Source organism: Rhinoraja longicauda, chromosome 31, assembly GCF_053455715.1.
Source record: "Rhinoraja longicauda isolate Sanriku21f chromosome 31, sRhiLon1.1, whole genome shotgun sequence".
In the NCBI taxonomy this organism is placed as follows: Eukaryota; Metazoa; Chordata; class Chondrichthyes; order Rajiformes; family Arhynchobatidae; genus Rhinoraja; species Rhinoraja longicauda.
Window position 1 is genome coordinate 10,553,964 of NC_135983.1, and position 8,085 is coordinate 10,562,048.

At 46.2% G+C, this 8,085-nt stretch overlaps 1 protein-coding gene and 1 long non-coding RNA gene across 8 annotated transcripts in view; one reads left to right on the forward strand and one right to left on the reverse strand.

Annotated features, from left to right (window-relative positions):
* Positions 1-1,892, reverse strand: part of znf618 (zinc finger protein 618) — an 89,048-nt gene extending 87,156 nt beyond the window's left edge. For 6 of the 7 annotated variants that reach the window (XM_078425811.1, XM_078425810.1, XM_078425807.1 and 3 more), the window contains exon 1: positions 1,267-1,640. The gene's annotated coding sequence lies outside the window, so the exon portion shown is untranslated. Of the gene's footprint in view, positions 1-1,266; positions 1,641-1,685 lie in introns of those variants that run through there. The other variant, XM_078425806.1, reaches the window with a different exon arrangement.
* Positions 1,893-2,520: 628 nt separating this feature from the next.
* On the forward strand, positions 2,521-7,000 carry LOC144608229 (uncharacterized). The gene is made up of 3 exons (XR_013549182.1): positions 2,521-2,648; positions 5,438-5,552; positions 6,602-7,000. It is a non-coding gene; the product is annotated as an uncharacterized LOC144608229 (long non-coding RNA).
* Positions 7,001-8,085: the final 1,085 nt, after the last annotated feature.

The window sequence follows — 8,085 nt, forward strand, 5'->3', positions numbered from 1 at the left end:
GATTCAAGCTACTCAACCAGTCACAGCCCACTGAAAAGGACCAGATGTGCTCTAACTTGTCCATCTACTTATCAAATACTTGTGAACTACAAAATAGAAACAGAACATGCCAGAAATAGTCAGCAGGTCAGATAACAAAATATAATTGGGTTGAAGATTGCTGGCATAAAGAAAGGGCACAATTGCTATAGTCAGATTGAAACTCATGCAATTGAATCAAAGCCTTGAACACTGCAGCTGCTGCTTCAGTTTGGACCAGCTCTGTTACAATCTTACATTTCCAACATTTGGAGTTTTTATTAATATTTTAATCAAATAGATGCTCTTTTGGCAGTACATAAGGAAGGAAAGAATAAAAAGGTAAAATCAACGAGGAAGAGAATAAAGGTAACATTTAGAAGTTCCAGATGCAAAACACAAAGCACCCTGACAAAAAAAAATCAGGCAATAAATGGGAACACTGGTCAAATATTTTTGTTGTTCCGTTTTTCCTTTCATATTTTTTAACACCTGTAGCGTTTAGATTTCGAATTAAACATAGATGTTTGACTATTTGAAACTTGGAAAACACTTCGTTCTACAACCAACATTATAGCCTCCAGGCTCAAATGAATTACTAATTTCACATAATAGTTTTGTCCATCAATGCATCTGCATTTACTCCATTGCCTCATTACCATTCTCTTGCACCACCATCTCTCCTGCCTTTCACACGATCATCCTTTTGTTTACTTATCTTCCCCTATTCTCTATAACTTGATATTGGTTTTGGTTGTTATATTTGACAGGTCGTCAATCTTTTTTTCCAAAAATATAGCCTACCAACTATTTCTAACATGTAATGTATTTATTTCAAACCTCCAGCACCTGCAGCATTTCGCTCTTACACTAACAAAAACGTCAGAGCTAAATGGCGTTAAAAATTTAGATCTCAATAAAATGCATAATAATAGAATTATGCACGTTTTACGGATTAAATATTTCCTTCAAAATCAAATCAGCCAGCACGGTACTTGCAAATCGTTTCCTTCTGTTTTCTCTTTACAGAAGGCAAATCCATGTCATTTGAGAGGATACCGCAGGCCAGTTCCCATCGGGCAATCACAATGAACAAACTGCCTGTGGCCCCAGGCTGGGGGTTGGAAGTGAGCATCAGCGGCTGCAAGGGTCAGCGGCAACAGCCCGGTCACCCTAACCTACCCTCCCCGCTCCAGGCCACACACACTCGCACACCCCTCTTTGTTGTGGCCGTGCCCCTGTCATTACCTCCTGTGCCTGCAGCCGGTGCACTTGCTGTGCTGTGGGCGTTACTCTCCGATCGCAGGCCAGTCCCGAGCCGGGGCGCTGGGGGGAAAGTCACACGTTTCTCGGCTCTCCGCAGTAAGGCAGCTGGATGAACGGCCACATCCTACAGAGCCATGCCGGCCGGCCGAGCCCCGTGCCTGGGGCGGGCCGGCAGGACGCGGTCACCTCCCTCTCTCCCCTCCCCAACACACTCCTCAGCCAGTGGGTGGGGGGAGCTCCGGACCGCGCCTCACGCAGCGCCCAGCCCTGACAGGATCTAATGGAGAGCTGAAGGCCGCGGGCGCTCCTGGCCGAGCAGGGAGTGTGGCCGGGAAGGCAGGCGGCCGAGCATGGTGCGAGGGGGGCGGGCGGGCGGGATAGTCCTGGGCTGCGATACTAACCATGGGGGAAAATGGCCGCCGCACCGCTCGCTCGTTCGCTGGCTGGCGAAGCGACTCCGGAAACGGAAAATGGCCGCCCCTGCCCCGCGTCAACGAGACTGGCGCGGCCGGCCAATAGCAGCGCCGACTGGCGGCCACACGTGACCAGGCTTCGCGAGCCGGTTTTCGGCGTTTGCTTTCAAAAGAAACCGGGAGAAAAGCGCGCGCAATCACGGCCTGCGTGATGTGTCGTGACTGAGCATGCGCACAGTCAGAGTGCGCACGGAGAGCCGTGGCCGGGGATGCGCAGGGACGTAGACTGTGTAAAGAGTCATGCGCAGAATCGTAGGGTGTATGGAGAACCGTGACCGAGCATGCGTATAGTCCGTCTCTATTAGGGAGCCGTGAATGAGCATGCGGTGTGCCGTGGGGGGGAAACCGGTTGCCGCCTTATTCTGTGGCGCTGTGTGCCCGACACACCCGGGCCGGCGAAGGTAACGGACGACAGTTTACCGTGTCCAGCATCGCCACAGACGATCCCGTTTCGTTGCTCGGGGCTGCGGCTCTCCCCCCCCCCCTCCTCTCTTTCTCCATCCTCCCCCATCCCAGTTCTCAGACCAGTCTGACTGTCGTGATTAAATTCAATCTCTGTTTACTTCGTTGTCAGCTTCTCTTAGGTAACAATTATCAATTCTACATTTTCCTTGAAGCGCACCATCGCCTTTAATGTCTCTATTTCCCACCTTTACACTTCCTTGCCTCCGTGTTTCTCTCACCCCAGACTCAGTCTGAAGAAGGGTCTCGACCCGAAACGTCATCCATTCCTTCTTCTCTCCACAGATGCTGCCTGACCCGCTGAGTTACTCCAGCTTTTTGTGTCTATCTGCATTGTGGACCAGCATCTGCAGTTCCTTCCTACACACGCGGTCCAGGAATGGACAATGTTCCCTCCCAGTGAGTGTGGAGGCGGCGATCCGAGGGTCGGTAAGCCCCGACTCCCCCGCCGGTCCCAGCCCTCGGGGGGGCCTTCACCAACAGAACACTTACCGTCCAATGGCTTCTCCCAGCGGGAGCACACTGAACGTCCGCTCGGAGTTGGCTGAAGCACGAAGACCGACCCCAGGGCAGCGCAGTTGGTAGAGTTGCTGCTTCACGGTGCCAGAGTGAGACCCGGGATTAATCCTGACCTCGGGTGTTGTCTATGTGGAGTTTGCACATTCTCCCTGTGACTTTGTGGTTTTCTGAGTGCTCCGGTTTTCTCCCACAGCCCAAAAGACGTGCGGGGTTGCAGGTTAATTGGCTTCTCTAAATTCCCCTTAATGTGCAGGGAGTGGATGTGAAAGTAGGATAACATAACTAGTGTGATCGATGGTCAGTGTATCTTTTCATCAATTAATGCTGAGGCTCCATTTGGAGCACTGTGAGCAAATTTGGGCCCCATATCTGAGGAAGGATGTGCTGGCTCTGGGGAGGTCCAGAGGAGGCTTACAAGAATGATTCCAGGAATGAGTGGTACAATGCTCCTTCGTTACTGCCAACAGTACAACCCTTCATTATGTGTACGAAGGAACTGCAGTTGATGGTTTAAACTGAAGATAGACACAAAAATTTGTCATTTGGGGCAGTCATTCACTACTGCTTCTCCAACAGTATAGTGCTCCTCAGTATTGCACTGCAGTCATAGAACTTTGCAACACAGAAACAGCCCCTTTGGCCATCTCGCCATGCTGACCAATTTGGCATTTTGGACTCGTTCCATTAATCTGCTTTTGATCTGTAGTCCTTTCAATCCCTCATTCATATATCTGTCCAAATGTCTTTTAAAATGCTTAATTGTGTCTGCCTCTATAACTTCCTCTGACATCCCATTCGATACGATAAGATAGAACTTTATTTATCCCAGGAGGGAAATTGATCTGCCAACAGTCATAAAAAACACAAAATATATGAAACATGAAATTAAAATGACAAGCGAAAAGACTTTGGGGATGTGCAAAGATTGAGGAGGTGGGAGGGGGTGGTGGTGGTGGGGGGCGGGGGGTTAGTCTCAGTCTACCCCACGACAGAAGGAGTTGTAAAGTTAAATAGCCACAGGGAAGAAGGATCTTCTGTGGCGTTCTATCCTGCATCTTGGTGGAATCAGTCTGTTGCTGAAGGTACTCCTCAGGTTGACCAGTGTGTCGTGAAGGGGGGTGAACTGTATTGTCCAGGATGCTCTGCAGTTTGAGGAGTATCCTCCCCTTCAAGACCGCCTCCCATGAATCCAAAAACCACCTCCCATGGAAACAACGAAGGAAATTCCAGACATGGACTATCCCTTGAGTGAAATAGTTGCCCTTGAAGTCTCTTAAAACTCTACCCCCTCACCTTAAGCCTATGCCCCACTATTTTAAGAATCCTCTACCCTGGGGGGAAAAAGACAGTGAGTGTTCACTGACCTGTTTCCCTGAAGTTTGTTCTTGAGCCTGGTCTGGAGTTTGAAGCCATGACCTTGCAGCGAGATGAGAGAACTGTCACTAAGCCATAGCTGATTCAAAAAGAAAGAATTGTAATTCTTCAACATCTTCCTCAGTCCCAAGGCATCCCAAGTAATTTTACGGATAATTAATTGAAAATGTAGAGTCAGAAACACAGAGCATTTCTAAACATCAGAGACAGTTACATCATGTTCATTGGTGCAATTCTAAACACAATTTAATGGGGGAAAAATCCAAAGTCATCTTAACCTAGTAGGGCTTGTCATATTCCATTTCTAAGAAATACATCACCAATAATGTTGGTGATGGTTAATGCATCAGCTTATTCTTTGCACAACAGTTCAATTGCAGTGGATAGTTACTTAAGATGATTAGCAAATTTGCAGATGATACTAAGCTGGGGGGTAGTGTGAATTGTGAGGAAGATGCAATAAGGCTGCAGGGTGACTTGGACAGGTTGTGTGAGTGGGCGGATACATGGCAGATGCAGTTTAATGTAGATAAGTGTGAGGTTATTCACTTTGGAAGTAAGAATAGAAAGGCAGATTATTATCTGAATGGTGTCAAGTTAGGAAGAGGGGATGTTCAACGAGATCTGGGTGTCCTAGTGCATCAGTCACTGAAAGGAAGCATGCAGGTACAGCAGGCAGTGAAGAAAGCCAATGGAATGTTGGCCTTCGTAACAAGAGGAGTTGAGTATAGGAGCAAAAAGGTCCTTCTACAGTTGTACCGGGCCCTGGTGAGACCGCACCTGGAGTACTGTGTGCAGTTTTGGTCTCCAAATTTGAGGAAGGATATTCTTGCTATTGAGGACGTGCAGCGTAGGTGCACTAGGTTGATTCCCGGAATGGCGGGACTGTAAGCGAAAAAAGAATTTCACTGTACTTGGGCATGCCTGACAATAAAGTACTATTGAGCAAATTTTGCAGTGGAACAGTAAATCAGTCTGGTGAAGGGTCTCGACCCGAAATGTCACCTATTCATTTTCTCCAGAGATGCTGTCTGACCCACTAAGTCACTCCAGCTTTTTGTGTCTATCTTCGGTTTAAACAAGCATCTGTAAATCCTTCCTACACAGTAAATCAGCATCTGCAGTTCATTGTGTCCCTTGTAATCAATAAGGCACAGATTTTGCAGATTCCACAATTAAAATTAAATTCATAATTTGTTTTTGCAGTGGCCTTTATTGAGTATTAATGCATTGGTCAGAGTATGGGTCAGTTCAGCGCACGAGAACATAAGGAACTCGTGATTTGAACACAATCTTAACTTACATTTGTTTCATCTCTTTTACAGAAACCACCCGATAAACTTCATGCAAACAAAAGCTAGGTCCACAGATTTACATCAGCAGAAAACTTGATTGATTTCTACAACGACGTCTGTGGTGTGAAAACTGCTCATCATTTGTGTAAGGTGTTCAGAGCTTCATTTACAGTTAATCCTGAACAAATACTTTGCATTTGTTGGTAATGCTTCAAAAATTATATATTTTATCTTGGTCTATATTTTGTTTACTGCCACTCTACTTATAAATTAGCAGTGTGGGAAATAATTGGCATTCTTATTACTGGCAATAAATAGTAATATTATAGAATATTTCTAAATCAATGCTGCGTACCTACTGAGTGGGTAGTCAAACCAGAGTACCTACTCAGATCGTCCCTAACTCCCAACCCACTTCATTGGGGCTCTTGCATTTTCTTTTTGATTAAGGTCATAAGGTCAAAAGTGATTGGAGTAGAATTAGGCCATTTGGCCCATCAAGTCTACTCCACCATTCAATATGGCTGATCTATCTTTCCCTCTTAACCCCATTCTCCTACCATCTCCCCATAACCTCTGACACCTGTACTAATCAAGAATCTCTGTGTCTGCCATAAAAATATCACTGATTGAAAGATACAGCGTGAAACAAGTCCTTCAGCCCGCCGAGTCCACACTGACCATCAAATATCCGTTCACATTAGTTCTATGTTATCCCACTTTCACTTCCATTTCCTTCACACTAGGAGAAATTTACAGAGGCAAATTAACCTACAAACCTGCACGTCGTTGGGATGTGGGAGGAAACCGGAGCACCCGGAAGAAACCCATATAGTCACAGGGAGAACTCTGGACAGACTGCACCCAAGGTCAGGATTGAACCTGGGTTTCTGGTGCTGGGAGGCAGCAGCTTTACCAGCTACTTTACTGTGCCACCAACGTACTTTCTCTGCACTTGTAACGCTTTAACGCGGTGCCACTATATTCTGCACTCTGGTACTTTTCTCTTTGCCTGTTGTGCCAAGAGAACATTTATAGCATGTATACTTCCTTGTGTCTCCGTTGTACATGTGTATGGCTCGATTGTACTCATGTACAGTATGATTTGACTGGATAGTATGCAAAGTTATTCACTGAATCTTGATACACGTAACATAATAGACCAATACCAACATGGTTTATCCTATATCTTAGCTTACATGTTGTAAGAGCCACGCTCAGGGAGTATCCTGACCAGCCGTAGCCAAGCCCGCCAGTAGGTCCGGCTCGCCCACCATGGACTCCGAACATGGCCCTGAGCTACTGCAGCCGAGAGCAAGGAGGGTTGCTGCAAGCAACTGCTGAGAGCGTAGGTGGATCGTCGAGAGCGACATGGACCATCGAGAGCTAGGGGACTGTTGAGAACAAGGTGAACCGTCGAGATCAAGGAATCCATCGAGATCAAGGTGGACCGTCGAGATCAAGGTGGACTGTTGAGAGCAAGGGGACCGTCGAGAGTGAGAGGGCCTTCGAGAGCGACATGGACCATCGAGAGTGAGGGGACCATCAAGATCAAGGTGTACCGTCGAGAGCAAGGTGAACCGTCAAGATCAAGGGGGCCATCGAGAACAAAGGGGGAACCCAGTGGGGGGCTGTCGAGAATGAAGGGGGACTCAGCGACGGCTGCTGAGAATGAAGGGGGAACCCGGCCCAGACACATGTGGCGACATGCAGAAGATAGGATTGTTTGGTGAACTTTTGTAACTGTCGGTGCCAGAAACATGGCGACACTTGTATACTGCCTAGTTGATGTCTGCTGTATGATTTTACTGGGTTGTATATGAAACAAAGCATTTCGTTGTACCTGGGTACATGTGACAATAAGGTACAATTGCATCATTGAACATGGTAATTTTACCTTCCTTTCATTCTCATTGAGCAACTTTCACTTTTCTGCCTTTCTCTCTTCACACCTCTGCTTCTAACCCTTGTCTTCTGGTTAGGAGATGGTGGACTTCAAGAAGGATTGTCACTTGCTTCCTCTGGTATTTTCACCTCCCTGCCAACACTCATTTCTTGGCACTCCTACCACCAACGCTATTTCTTTTTTGAACAACTGATTTAATCCATGCCCAGAATAAAATGAATATGGTTTTCATTTATATTGTGCCTTTCATCATCTCTGGAAGGTCAAGTGTTCTCTGCAGTACCTCGAAGTCTCCTCACTGTTGTAATGAAGGCAATGATAATGTTGCATTGCAGAGTGAAGCCATAGACACCTCGCACCCTCAACCTTCCTCCATCTCCAGTCTATGACCGTTTCTTCACTGTTTTGTTTAATGTTGAATTGCCTCTTTACACTGGGAATCAATTAACAATTAACTTTATAAACTCGGATGAGGTAATTACACATTGAATATTGAGCATATCTAGGAAATTAATGTACTTTGTAGTTTGAAGAATATTTATTTCCCCTCTAAGCTTAGTCTGAGGATGAGTCCCGACCTGAAACATCGTCTGTCCATTCCCTCTGCTACAGAGCCAACCCTTTAATACCTGAATAAAGAGACCCAACTCCATAACTAACCCTTCAAAGTCACCAGGACATTACATATGGAATAAACTATCAGAATGCACTTAGGCCAATGCTATTTAGTATTATAGGAACGTATAATTAAACATTAAACATAATAAAGAAA